This window comes from Diabrotica virgifera, chromosome 8, assembly GCF_917563875.1.
Source record: "Diabrotica virgifera virgifera chromosome 8, PGI_DIABVI_V3a".
Lineage (NCBI taxonomy): Eukaryota > Metazoa > Arthropoda > Insecta > Coleoptera > Chrysomelidae > Diabrotica > Diabrotica virgifera.
This window is the reverse complement of record NC_065450.1, coordinates 87,719,004-87,734,535: the sequence shown is the minus strand read 5'-3', so window position 1 is coordinate 87,734,535 and position 15,532 is coordinate 87,719,004. Positions and strand designations below refer to the sequence as shown.

The 15,532-nt window shown below is 30.1% G+C and overlaps 1 protein-coding gene across 5 annotated transcripts in view; it reads left to right on the top strand.

The window, feature by feature from the left end:
• Positions 1-15,532, top strand: part of LOC126890780 (sodium-coupled monocarboxylate transporter 1) — a 315,978-nt gene that overhangs the window by 91,976 nt on the left and 208,470 nt on the right. Inside the window, exon 1 of one of the 5 annotated variants that reach the window (XM_050659970.1) lies at positions 12,330-12,598. The exons of the other annotated variants lie outside the window; for them this stretch is intronic. The gene's annotated coding sequence lies outside the window, so the exon portion shown is untranslated. Of the gene's footprint in view, positions 1-12,329; positions 12,599-15,532 lie in introns of those variants that run through there. 5 annotated transcript variants of the gene reach the window in all.

Here is a 15,532-nt window from a genome sequence, read left to right as displayed (position 1 = left end):
TTAAAGGAGATTTATCTAGGAATACTTGTATTTTTATGAAAAACGTAACAATTATCAGTTACCTATTTATTATAAGTTATTGTAAAGTCAAGTGCATATGATCCACTCCTATGATTGCCAACAAAGTCATCCTAAAAATATCGTAAAAAAATTTCCAAAAATTGTTTACACAATTTACATAGTTAATTAAATAACCACTTTATTAACAAAAAACATATCCGTAATTTGGTTATCGAAGTCCATAAACTATCTATATCTCTGTACTAACAAGAACTCATTACAACCAGTTTGGCAAGAGCAGATAGTTTATTTTAACAAAATATCTGGTATAAAGAAGATCTGTTGATCGGATCGGTACTAACGGTTCTTAGCTTAATTTCCAACCCCAATCAATTACGTTTATCTCTTGTTTGGTGGTTCTGTAACATCAGTTTTTCATTCTAGGCCAATCAAGTTAGGTTTTTACTAGACATAACGGAAAAGACGAGGTTTGACAGTTGAAATGTGTAGTATGAGATATTACAAAAAGACTACCATCTTTGGATTCATCAATTTTTTAGTGGAACATTTTTTAAATAAACAATCAAAACGTCAAACTTAGTTTTTTACTCATAACTTAAAAACTTGTTTATTTAGAAATTTAACGTCCACAGGTAACTTTCTCAGAAAAAAAAGTTACATCGAATGGGATACGCTAAATAAAAATCGGTTAATAAACAAAAAAGTTATTGCAAAACGGATGACAAAATCACTGTTTTTGAATATAGTTAATAACAATTTTACTGTTTGTTAAAATACGTTTTAATATACCCAAAATTGAGGGCACTATGGTGTTTGAATGGTGTGCAAAAAATGGTCCAGATCTGTTAAATAGTTTTCGTAAAATTGAATTTGTTTATAAAATTTTTTGAAAAACGGGCTAATTTCTGAGGCTGGTCCAGTTAATATGGCTGAATGTATCTCAATAATCCGGGGCTCATTTCCTTCGTTAAGATGTATACTAACAGCTTATGAAAAAAAAAGTAAAAAAAAATTGCATATACGTACACAAAATTATTTGTTAATAAATAGCAGTTTTTAAGCTTATAAACAATTACAATAATTTCGTAGATATTAGATCAAATTAAATGGCAATAAAAAATACGGAAAGCTGGTTAAAATACACAACTTTCAAAAAAAAAATTTAGGTCCTACGACCCTTGGGGTCTGAGATAGCCCCTTTTTTTGAAAAAATCACTGTTACGTTAATTAACAACACTAAGAGCTGAAATTAACCAATCTTTTATAAGAAAAGTCAAAGTTTTTAACAAAGTTTTTAGTAAGAAAAAATGTTAAAAATTGTTTAAATAGGAGTGTTATAAACACAGAGTATTTTGCGTTCCGACTAAAGTAAAAAATAGCGGGCGTAGTCGACTGACTGAATAGTGGGCGCGGTTGGCGACCGGCATGCGGCAGCAACTATTAAAATTACGTTATCCCGACCACAAAAATCCACTTTAAGGTGAATGACAAATTTTTGTCATTCCTTATATTTTCGAGGTCTCTGAATCCGAATATGGAGTTATTTTTTTCTAGAATTAGTGGAACATGTTCAAAAATCAAATTTTATGCAAAAATGCGAAAAATTAATCTTGATGATTTTTCAATTTTAACTCACTGTATTTTTGGTCGCTGTAAATATTTCCTTTTGAAAATTTTACTGTGTTATCTTTGAAGCATTTAGATAACAATGAGATTTGTCCAAAATGACTCAACACGTTAAAAGAGAAGTTGTTAATTTTTAAACATTTTGTCGTCAGATTTCGTTTGTTTCATGTTTACTTAAAAAAGTTGAGTGACAAACTTTTTAGTTTATAATTTTAATTAACACAGAAATAAAATATAATTTATGAAGAAGTTTTCCAAAAAAATTGAATTTAAAATATGCAATAGGAAAAATGTTATGTGACTTTATAGACGAGCGGCACACCCCAAAAAAAGCTTATTTCTCGAGATACTGATATAAATTTTGGTCATACTTTATATTTTTGATGGTGCTCAAAACTAAAATTAGGGTTGTTTTGAATTTTACTTGGGGGAACATTATCAAAATCGCAAATTTACCCTAAAAATAAAAAAAAATCACGTTTTTTTGAATTTAATTTGCTACAACTCTGTTCCATTGTAATATTTTTTTCTGATATTTTTGTAGTATATATTTCTCACCTTTCTGAAGACAATGGGACCTGCTTCAATATTTCTGTCTTGCCATAAAGAAAGTTATAAAATGTTTGAAGTAAAAGGTGCAGATTCTTGAATTGCAAAGTTTAATCGCAAAAGTTGAGTAACAAAATTTGAAATTTAACTGTTTAATTAATTTTAAAATCTAGAGTACAGAGAACAAAATGTTTTATAGAAAAAAAAATGGTGTAACTTTTAATTTTAAGAAAAACGTGATTTCCTCTTTTTTTTATTTTTAGGGTAAAATTGCGATTTTGACAATGTTTCCCCATCTAAAATTCAAAATAAAACTCATTTTCGTTTTCAGCACCATAAAAAGTATAAAGTAAGACCAAAATTAGCCATTCACCACACCGTGGTTGATATCTCGAGAAATGAGCGTTTTTTTGGGGGGAGTACCACGTATCACTCGTCTATAAGGTCGCGTAACTTTTTTTCTGTTATATTTTGACTTTGTGGCCCTTTTATTGTTATTTTTTAAATTTATTTATTTAAAATATAATTTTACTAAATAAATGTGCAACATAATAATATTCATAAAATTCAAGTTTCTACCAAAATATATAAATATAATATTAAGCTTCAAATCCGGTACACTGTCAATGTTAAAAATGGGCTGCAACGGTCTAGCGCTAGCGAATGCTAGTCCGCGAATTTATTCTCATTCGGCTGCGCCCATCATTTTTTTTACATTAGTCGGAACGCAAAATACTCTTTCTTTATAACAGTACTGTTTAAACAATTTTTAACATTTTTTCTTGCAAAAAACTTTTTTAAAAACTTTGACTTTTCTTATAAAAGATTGGTTAATTTCAGATCTTAGTGTTGTTAATTAACGTAACAGTGATTTTTTCAAAAAAAGGGGCTATCTCAGACCCCAAGGGTCGTAGGACCTAAAAATTTTTTTTAGAAGTTGTGTATTTTAACCAGCTTTCAGTATTTATATTGCCATTTAATTTGATCTAATTTCTACGAAATTATTGTAATTGTTTATAAGCTTAAAAACTGCTATTTATTAACAAATAATTTTGTGTACGTACATGTAATTTTTTTAACTTTTTTTTTTCATAGGGTATTAGTATACATCTTAACGAAGGAAATGAGTCCCTGATTATTGAGATACATTCAGCCATATTAACTAGACCAGCCTCAGAACTTAGCTCGTTTTTCAAAAAAATTTATAAACAAATTAAATTTTGCAAAAACTATTTAACAGATCTAGACCATTTTTTGCACACCATTCAAACACCATAATTCCCTCAAGTTTAGGTATATTTAAATATATTTTAATAAACAATAAAATTGTTATTAACAATATTCAAAAACAGTGATTTTGTCGTCCGTTTTGCAATAACTTTTTTGTTTATTAACCGATTTTAATTTGGTGTATCTCATTCGATGTATCTTTTTTTTTTGAAAAAGTTACCTGTGGACGTCAAATTTCTAAATAAACAAGTTTTTAAGTTATGAGCCAAAAACTAAGTTTGGAGTTTTGATTGTTTATTTAAAAAATGTTCCACTAAAAAATTGGTGAATCCCAAGATGGTAGCCTTTCTGTAATATCTCATACTACACATTTCAACTGTCAAACCTCGTCTTTTCAAGTATGTCGAAAAACGGCTTATTTTTTACTAACTTGATTGGTCTATTCATCTAATAGCATGTTTCTAAAAAAAAAATAAAACCTAGTTTATTTGAGATTTTCTAATTTCCATATACCAATACTATTTTTAGAAACAATTGAATAGGATAATTTGTTTTTTCATACATTAAATTATTACTAAGTTTAATAAAAAACTATGTATTATTATATTATTCATAAATATTTATGTTTTATGATTAAAATTACTTCAAATATTATTAAAAAAAAAATTGAAAAAAAATGTTTAAACAAATTTGCTGGTGTATATATAACAAATAATTTATTTAAATAATGCATACTCGTACTGTACTCAAAAAGTACATACAAATTAAAAAAAGAAACGTCGAAATCCATAGGCGAGAACAAGAGATACAGCTAACAGTTCCTTTCCCCTTCTCATCGATCTCCCAAGTTTCAAGGCCGGCCGATTTTAAGGGTCACATTTTCAAGCTTTGTGGACGATTTGTTTGAAAGTATATATTTTTTACATTTGGTACATTAAAATTCTGAAGTATGTTTTTTCAAATGTGACTGATTTGATTTCGTAATTGTTATAAATAAAGCGGATGTGAATTAAAAAAGGGGGAGGGGGCAACTTTGTCCCTAATTGTCCTAGGACAATTTTTTCTTTTTTTAAATTTGTATAAAAATTCAGTATTTCTAAATATGAAAAAATAATTTTTCTACGGGTAATGGTTAAAAAGTTATTCTAATTGTTTATAAGCAAAAAATCGACATGTTCTTGCAAAATAATTTTGCGATACTTGGAATTATTTTTTGTCATTTTTTTTAAATTAAATTGTTAGTATAAATCTTCTTCTTTCATAAACTATCCAAAGTGTTACTGTAGCTTCATCATTTTCTGACTTATAATGTTGCAAAAAAAATTAATTTGGGAAAAACAAATTAAATAACTTTTAAACTATTTGACCAATTGTTATGAAATTTAGTGTATAATTTCAGCACCAGAAGTCCCAGCATTTCGTATAATAAGAAGGTTCTAGGTTAATTTTTACATAAGTTATGCATATTTATAAAATCTCAAAATTTATGAATTATTTTGCAATTTTCTAAGCAACCAATAAGGATAGACATATTCAGCGGACGCCATATTGAAGTTTTTTATATGGTTCATGTGTTTCTTACTTCTAAATTTGTTTAAAATGCTTAGCCTTTTGGCAATAGACGAAAAAAGCGAAAATTTAGCGTTTTTTGATCTTCATTTGTTTATAACTATGTATATCATCAAAATCGACTTTCCTTATAGGTTATTATTATAGATGTCCACACTACTCAAAAAATTTGGTTTCGGCCTGGAGGGGGTTGTGTCACCAACAGGATATTTTTTTGCCCTATTTCTCTGAACTATTAGTGCGCCCGTAACCAATGACCATCACTTGTAACACCGTTGCCGTATCCTCTATTTTTTCATACTATCATGTTACAATTTTTTGTGATATTATACACGAGCGGGACACCCTCAAAAAAGCGCTTAGTTTTCGAGATACTGACCACGGAGGGATGAATTACTAATTTTATTCATACTTTATATTTTCGAGGGTGCTGAAAACGAAAATGAGGTTTATTTTGAATTTTATGTGGGGGAACATTGTCAAAATCGCAATTTTAACCTAAAAATAAAAAAAAATAAAATCACGTTTTTTGCGTTTACCTCGCTACAACTCTGTTCTATTTTAATCTTTTTTTCTGAAATTTTTACAGTATATAGCTCTAACATTTCTGAAGACAAAGGTACCTGTTTCAAGTTTTTATTCTTATCATGATAAAGGTTATGAATTTTTCAAAGCAAAAGGTGCGGATTTGTGCATTACAAAGTTTAATCGCAAAAGTTGTGTGACGAAGTTTAAAATTTAGCTTCTTAATCACGTTTATTTGAAAGTAGAGAGTACAAAGAAGTTTTCTGGTAAGTTTTAGATTAAAATGTTTTATAGAAAAAAAAATAGTGCAACTTTTAATGTCGACATTGGAAATCCCCAATATAACGCTTATTTTTTGAGGGACAGACAATCTAAGTCTAATTTCTCACCTTTAGTACTATCCTTGGATTATAAGCTTTCATTTGACACCTCATTTGTCATTCTACCTATTATAATGACGGAGAAGTAAACGTTCTTATTCTATTCTTGTAGGTACATTTAACATTGATTGAAATTATGAAAGAAATGGCATGGCAACACTGTGACGCACAAACATAAGATTCAGCTGTGCGTTACATAGGGTGCACTAATATCCAAGATGTTCCAATAATCATATGGGTGACCGAGACACCTGTAGCAACTTTGCGGTTTGCAGTAGTATACTTCATGAACGTCACAATCATAATAAATTTAAATTTAATTTTATTAAATTGAATAAACATAAAATGACGTTTTTACAAACGTCATGTTACGCTCGTATAAAATGAATCCTAAAAACATTCACTATTTTAATTTTATACTGAATTCAATATAAAGTATTAAACACGACTGGTAGAAGAAAACAGTAATTAATAAACGACACTAAATGAGCGAATCATTTGGTATAAAATTTGGTAAGAACTTTATATAAGTCTGATGGTACTTCACTTATTATCTGCATATTATTATACTAACATTTGGACATTATGACAAATATTGGGCATAATTAAAGCAGTAGGTACACTGAGGATCAAATAGTGCTTCTTTGGTCCCGAGTTCCATTCGAAAACCAAACTGGTTGTCACTAATTTCGTGATTTTCGTGCACATTCTCTGGATGTCTGTATATACGCTGTGAGCTCGTACGTAGAGGGGATATTTAAAAGTTCGTGAGCGCCAGTAGTGACAAGTCAGGGAACCTTTCCTGGAAATTTGACATAAATGCCAAAGTGATTAATTTAAAATTGAAATTAAAAACATTAATTAGAAAAAATATTCGTTGGTCAAAGCTGTGGTATATATTTTTACTTTAAATATGCTTAGATACGTTTTAAATAGTGAATTTAAGTTTTTTTAATATTCCGTAATATGTAATTATAAATTAGTCTATTAATCTTAGCGCCATCTACACGATAGTTGTGAAAGTATCCGAAGTAAGAAATTAATATTTCATCAATAGAACGTCAAAATGATTAGCAAAATCTTAAAAAAATCGATTACAATTTAATTACTTTTTTGCGTTGTAAATATTAAGCGATAACAACTAAATAATAAATTTAAAAATTACCGGCGAAAATTGCATTAGTAATCCGCTAGTGGCGACACCAGCGAAGCTCAGAGCGTATACGTCTTCTAGAATCTAGATGATTGACGAATGGAGACAGAAACGAAATTTAACTGTGTGTGTCTAAGTCAAAAGAAAATCTAGATAAACTATTTGAAGCCCAAAGAGATAACACCTGTGAGCTAGAATAACAGGTGAATGATGGACCAAGAATATTACAGGAAGTTTATTCTGCAATAATACAGCTAAAAATGGACAAGGAATCAATAGCAATAATCTCAAAGATACTCAACAACATAAACTCTGGAGAAATACTAATAGAATATCTGAAGTCTCAGTTTATTGCACTTCCAAAAAAAAAACATGAGCCAAAAAATGCAAAGAATAATATACGATAAGCCTGATGAGTAATCTTCTAAAAATTTTCCTAAAGATAATCCATAAGAAAATTTACAAGCTGCATGAAGTCAAATTTTCCCCAACCAGTCCGGGTTCATAAATGCTGTTGGTATGAAGTACGAAAACATCTTTGTTCTCAATACAAGTCTTATTCCAAGATGCAGAGGTCAATTACGATGTATACGCATGTCTTTTTGATTACGAGAAAGCGTTTGATCGACTACAGCACGCCAAGATCAGCAAAATACTAAAGGCAGCAGGAATTAACAACTAAAATATAAAAATTTAGAAACCTTTACTGGAATCAAACCTCAGAGTTTGCGATATACAGGGTGGGCCAAAGAAAACAGCCCACCTCGATATTTGGCAGTATTTATTAGATTTTAAGGAAATGACGAAACAGGTCGATTTTTGATCTAAAGAGGACACATTTTTACGGTACCGGAACAAAATTTCGTATTACTATCAACAATTTATGATCATTAACAAGATAAAGATAACAGAAGGTCAACCAAACCCCTGTAGAAAGTGTGACGAACTACAACTATCTCAGCACCAACTATCTCAGACTAACAACCAAGAGATAAGAACGCGCACTGGAAAAGCTAGGTCCACCTTCAACCGGATGGGGGTTTCGGGGTTTTCTTCAAGAGTCACAACCTCTCCCTTTCATAAAAGTTAGAAAACTGTAATGCTACGTCTTTTCCGTCCTTTTTTTTTTGGTGTTAAATCGTGGACACGGAGTTAACTAAAGATGGACTGATAAGTCCGAAAACGTTCATTGTGAACAATCAATGTAATCATTTTGGATATTTTTTAGAATTCTTAACTCTAAATTAAATTTTATACCAACTATACAAGGAAGTTTTTTCTTCACGATAAAAGTTATAGGTATAAGCTCGTCGTGAAACATCCTGTATATCAAATATTTTGGAGTGTTTCAGAAAATGTAAACAACGCTGTAGTATACTATATTAAATAGTTAGTCATTAAGGGACTTTGTCACATGGCGTTTTTATTTTCATTCCAGTCTTTAAGTATTTTGGTCTAAAACATGAACTTTGGAATCAATTTGTGGAAGTGAACTAACTTATAGCGAATATCTATATTTACAACTTGAGAAAATTTATTTAGAGGTCAATACTAGAGACGGGCTAGTCTGTGTTTTTTATAGATATAACAAAATAGATGTTTTAGATGTGTATTTCTTTCGGTTCTAATCTGTTTTTTTCGAGTGTTGGCTGGATGTTATAGGAATGTATTAAATATGTACACATTTTTTCATAGTTTCTAAGTAAGTGAACATGAAAATTTAGTCGTTTTTAGAACCATACTGTACAAGCTGCGCTACCTGTTACCTTTGCTCCTGGATTTAACCGAAACTTTTGAAGGGAATCCTTCTTATCGCTAAGTATCGCACGGACCAACAATAATCATATGGGTGACCGAGACACCTGTAGCAACTTTGCGGTTTGCAGTAGTACCTATACTTCATGAACGTCACAATCATAATAAATTTAAATTTAATTTTATTAAATTGAATAAATATAAAATGACGTTTTTACAAACGTCATGTTACGCTCGGATAAAATGAATCCTAAAAACATTCACTATTTTAATTTTATACTGAATTCAATATAAAGCATTAAACACGACTGTTAGAAGAAAACAGTAATAAACGTCACTAAAGAGCAAATCATTTGGTATAAAATTTGGTAAGACCTTTATATAAATCTGATGGTACTTCACTTATTATCTGCATATTATTATACTAACATTTGGACATTATGACAAATATTGGGCATAATTAAAGCAGTAGGTACACTGAGGATCAAATAGTGCTTCTTTGGTCCCGAGTTCCATTCGAAAACCAAACTGGTTGTCACTAATTTCGTGATTTTCGTGCACATTCTCTGGATGTCTGTATATACGCTGTGAGCTCGTACGTAGAGGGGATATTTAAAAGTTCGTGAGCGCCAGTAGTGACAAGTCAGGGAACCTTTCCTGGAAATTTGACATAAATGTCAAAGTGATTAATTTAAAATTGAAATTAAAAACATTAATTAGACAAAATATTAGTTGGTCAAAGCTGTGGTATATATTTTTACCTTAAATATACTTACGTTTTAAATACTGAATTTAAGTTTTTTTAATATTCCGTAATATGTAATTATAAATTAGTCTATTAATCTTAGCGCCATCTACACGATAGTTGTGAAAGTATCCGAAGTAAGAAATTAATATTTCATCAATAGAACGTCAAAATGATTAGCAAAATCTTAAAAAAATCGATTACAATTTAATTACTTTTTTGCGTTGTAAATATTAAGCGATAACAACTAAATAATAAATTTAAAAATTACCGGCGAAAATTGCATTAGTAATCCGCTAGTGGCGACACCAGCGAAGCTCAGAGCGTATACGTCTTCTAGAATCTAGATGATTGACGAATGGAGACAGAAACGAAATTTAACTGTGTGTGTCTAAGTCAAAAGAATATCTAGATAAACTATTTGAAGCCCAAAGAGATAACACCTGTGAGCTAGAATAACAGGTGAATGATGGACCAAGAATATTACAGGACGTTTATTCTGCAATAATACAGCTAAAAATGGACAAGGAATCAATAGCAATAATCTCAAAGATACTCAACAACATAAACTCTGGAGAAATACCAACAGAATATCTGAAGTCTGAGTTTATTGCACTTCCAAAAAAAAACATGAGCCAAAAAACGCAAAGAATAATATACGATAAGCCTAATGAGTAATCTTCTAAAAATTTTCCTAAAGGTAATCCATAAGAAAATTTACAAGCTGTATGAAGTCAAATTTTCCCCAACCAGTCCGGGTTCATAAGTGCTGTTGGTATGAAGTACGAAAACATTTTTGTTCTCATTACAAGTCTTATTCCAAGATGCAGAGGTCAGTTACGATGTATACGCATGTCTTTTTGATTACGAGAAAGGGTTTGATCTACTACAGCACGCCAAGATCAGCAAAATACTAAAGACAGCTGGAATTAACAACTAAGATATAAAAAATTAGAAACCTTTACTGGAATCAAACCTCAGAGTTTGCGATATACAGGGTGGGCCAAAGAAAACAGTCCACCTCGATATTTGGCAGTATTTATTAGATTTTAAGGAAATGACGAAACAGGTCGATTTTTGATCTAACGAGGACACATTTTTACGGTACCGGAACAAAATTTCGTATTACTATCAACAATTTATGATCATTAAAAGATAAAGATAATAGAAGGTCAACCAAACCCCTGTAGAAAGTATGACGAACTACAACTATCTCAGCACCAACTATCTCAGACTAACAACCAAGAGATAAGAACGCGCACTGGAAAAGCTAGATCCACCTTCAACCGGATGGGGGTTTCGGGGTTTTCTTCAAGAGTCATAACCTCTCCCTTTCATAAAAGTTAGAAAGCTGCAATGCTACGTCTTTTCCGTCCTTTGTTTTGGTGTTGAATCGTGGAGCTTAAACGAGGATAACGAAATGTGGTTAAACCGGAGAATACTTAAAATGCCGTGGACTGACCGTGTCACAAATAAAGAGGTTCTCAAAGGAATGAAGAAGAACCGAAAAGTACTGACTCACCATAAAATCTCGAAAATTACAATACAATGAATCCAGATATGCCCTCCTAGTCTAAGATACGATATAACGTCGATTTGGACCGATCTGTTTTATGGATAAAAATTATCGGATATGTAATTTAACGTGTTAGCAATTACAAAAAACAAGGGTTGCCAGATCTAATCTTGTTCTAATTAATTAATAATTAAAAAATTACATTTTTTTTATATATTAAAAAAAAAATCGACCCGGACAGATATTATTTTAGATTTTTTAGGTCATTCTAAACAAAAAAGTGTTGTGTAACTTTTTTCTAAAGTTGATCGTTTTCTATTTATAAACAATTTAAAACTAAAAAAAGAACGAAAGATGACGATTTTCAAGGCTCAAAAACATAAGTATAAAATATCATTTTTGAAATTACGAAGTAACTAAATTCAAGTTCAAACCTTATTCTATCAGTCCTTGATAAGTCTTTTGGACTTATTTCGTTATGAAATATTGTTTTTTAGTTGTTAATGCCAATGCCCGTCTCCCCATAAGAGACCTTCCTCATTAACCATTAAAAAAATATGTTTTATAATAAAACATGACTAAAATGCTTATTGAGACCTAATAGAAAAAGGTTTGAATTTAAATTTATGTGCTTGATGATTACAAAAATAATATTTTTTACTTGTGTCTTTGAGCCTTGAAAATTGTTATCTTTCGTTCTTTTTTTAGTTTTAAATTGTTTATAACTCGAAAATGATCAACTTTAGAAAAAAATTACAGAAGACCTTTTTTGTTTAGAATGATCTAAAAAGCTTATTATATTATAATATCTGCCAGGGTCGAATTTTTTTTTAATTCATAAAAAAGTCATTTTTTAATTATTAATTAATTATAGTTAGAACAAGATTAGATCGGGCAACCCTTGTTTTTTGTAATTGTTAACATGCTAAATTACATATCCAATCATTTTTATCCATTAAACAGATGAGTGCAAATCGACCTTATATCGGATCTTCTACTATCCTACAAGCCATCCTGCAAGGGAAAATATTTGGAAAGCCAGGTACAGGACGAAGAAGAACATCCGCGATGGTGCAGATAAGATAAAGATTGCCGTGATGAATCAACATTTGTTACGGATAGGCACACCAAGAAGAATATGATATTTATGTTGGCATAGGTATACATCATATAAATATGTAACAGTGATAAAATAGCGATTTGCAAAACCATGCACACCTCTATTTACCACTTTACCACAAATTATATTTTTGCGTCATTGATGCGCACGACAATGCGATACTGATCCTACCTATTAATTTATTTTCCAATTATGTTTTTAAGTGGATTTGATCGATTCCGTTCATTAAACTGTCAAGTGCTTCAAACTCGTCGTGATAATGAAAGTACCAGTGCCAGTTACTATTACTACATCTTGTAATCTACATGTGCTCTCCGTGTTGTGGCATTGATAAACAATATGTGATTTGTGTTTTTCGAATGTTTTTCTCAATTTTAAATTAATATTTTTGTTTTTATTATACTATTTGGTAAGTGCTTCCTTTATTTTTAATTTTTGGTCAAATTCCAGTGTTTTTTCTCTTTGTTTACATTTTTTTTATTATTAATTACTTTTTTATTTTATTTGAAGGCTACATTAACGTTGAAACATAGTGAACGTTGTGGCTTATATCATTTCGTGATATGGTTAATTTTTCCATGTCTTTTTTATGTTCATAATGGGTTCCGATAATATATGCACATTTTTTATGATTCTCTTTATTTGCATTTATAATAGTTTTTAGAAATATACAAATTATATCTTTAACGTAATTTTTAATATACATAACTATGTAATGTACACTTATGCCATTTATGATGATGTATCACCAATATTAATCGTCCTGTATAAGATATTAAAATTTTCTAAAATTTAGACACCTAAAATAATTGGCTCTGAAAATTGAAAATATCTCGAAAACTAATAAATTTGGACATAGGGAATGTTACATAAAAATTAAAGTACGGTAATGTTACTTTTTAATGATGATATAAAATACAGGGTGTTTCATTTAATATTACTGAGAAAATAATGTACTTGCGTTTTGACTCACCCTGTATTTGATATAAAGAAAATTAGCAATGTCAATAATTCTTGAAAATTTTGACAATAAATAAGAAAAGGCATTAATTAACCATTGCTGTTTTACCTATTTTTATTTATACAGCGAGTTGAACTTGTTACGATTTTCATACAAAATTGGTTATAACTTTGTAAATACCCTGTATAACAAAACAAACCCTAATATTTTTGTAATAGAGAAGTTAAGAAGATTTCGAATATAAAATAAAATACAGGGTGTTCCATTAAAAAAAAACATAAGTTTGGTCTGCCACTGTGTTATCGAACACCCTGTAATATTCTAACTAATTTTGTAATGTGAAGCTCAAAGTTTGCTACACTTTTTGTTATTAACTTTTATTGCTATCTATTACTATAGCGGATCTATTGAGCTTTACCCCACTAATCAATCACCATGTATAAAAATATTTGGGCCACGAACTTGGAACCAGTAGCGTAGCTAGCCCCACACGGGCCCCATATCAAAGTTTGTCGAGGGGCCCTTTCCACCACTGATTTGGCATAGGGCTAAAAAAATTTCAACAAAAGAAGAAAAAACGCTTGTATAGAATAGAATAGAAATATGCTTTATTGTCACTGAAAGTTTTACAATGTTATGGACAAAGCTTACAAAGATTAAGAAAAAAGCAATTATATATACAGTTTACTAAAATTACAAAAATCGTCAATATTATTACAAAATAAAAGATAATGAAATAAAACAAAACAATACAGGGTGTTTCATTAATAATTGGATATATTTTAACTGTTAATTCCTGGGCTCAACATACTATTCAGGATTAACCCAAATCACCTACTCCGAAAATGCTTCCTAACTAAGGGAGCTGGAGTTCTTTGAAGATGGTGACTTTTAATCAGTTTTTTTTAAATACCTCTAGAACACTTCTATTTAGAAGAACGAAAATTGGTACGCATATTTATCTTCCAAAGATAAATCAATTCCATCATAGGCGTCCGTTTTGGGCAGGGCAACGGTTATTTTATCGCATAACTTTTTTTCTTTGACTTTTAAGCATTTTTGAAACTGGATTATTAAATCGTGAGGTATTCTAATTCTAATGAGGTATTCTATTCTAAAAGTTACTCTTACTTTAAGTCGGTAAAATACACCGTCTTCTAGAAAAATCGATTTGAAAATGTTTCGTTTTTTGAATTTGAACAAAATTTGAAGAAATTAAAACAAAAACGGTGTATTTACCGACCTAAAGCAAGAGTACCTATCTAACTTTTAGTACTAGAATACCTCTAATTTAATAATCTAGTGTTAAAAATGTTTCAAAATTAAACATACAAAAAATAATGTGATAAAATATCAGTTGACCTAACCAAAACGGACGCATTTGATCGGTACTAGAAGTTCGCAATTGATGAAATCGATTCATTTCTGGAATAAACGTACTAGTTTTCGTTTTTTGTTTTTGGGCTAAATCTTTATATTTTGAGCCCAGGAATCTACAGTTAAATTATTTCCAATTATTAATGAAACACCCTGTATATTGCAAAATTTAAATAAATTGCAAACTGCATAATACAACCTTAGAAACTAATAAGTTCTGCGGATAAAACCCAAATATAAATAATAATAAACTCCAAAGTAGAAAAATAGATTTGAATTGTTGAGATTCGTTGTTTTAAAACAGGTTCAGTTTTTTAAACCCAAGGGTAAATGGACATAGAAAATGAACATAAACAAAGAAGCTCTTTACTTTAACGGCGAGCGACCGGCAAATACATAGATATACCTAAATAGAATTTATAGATAAAAAACAGATTATACGAAAGTATACGCAAACAATACGCAGTGTTTCAGTATTTCAAATATTCAAAGGCAAAGCGATTACAAATATTGCAATTTGGCATTATACAGTGTCTCACATACAACCAACGCACGTATAGGCAATAAAAAGTAGCTTGAAAACAAAAAAGCGCTGTAGTTATAGAAAGGCGACAGGCAGAAAATAGACAGGTATGGTCGAAGCGAAGATCGGTGGGATATGCGCATTTTATCAATGAAATTCGATATTTTTAAGACATTCCAGAAGCAGGTACATATAAAATGTTTTAACAACCTATTAATCATTCAGAATTACTCGACGGATATTAGTACAGTTAAAATAATTAAGACGATAACCGGACAATAATGATTTAATGAGTGAAATTTAAATTTTTTTTACTTTATTGACAAAAGAAGCAAGCCCATTAGCAGAACCCAATTAAAAATTATTTTGCACATCATATTTGAAACATTATTTGGTTGAAAAATCTCATTTTTGTTGGCAAAAAAAAATATAATAATTTGTTTGGACTAAATTACAGTTGTGTTTATCTTAAAAAGGATATG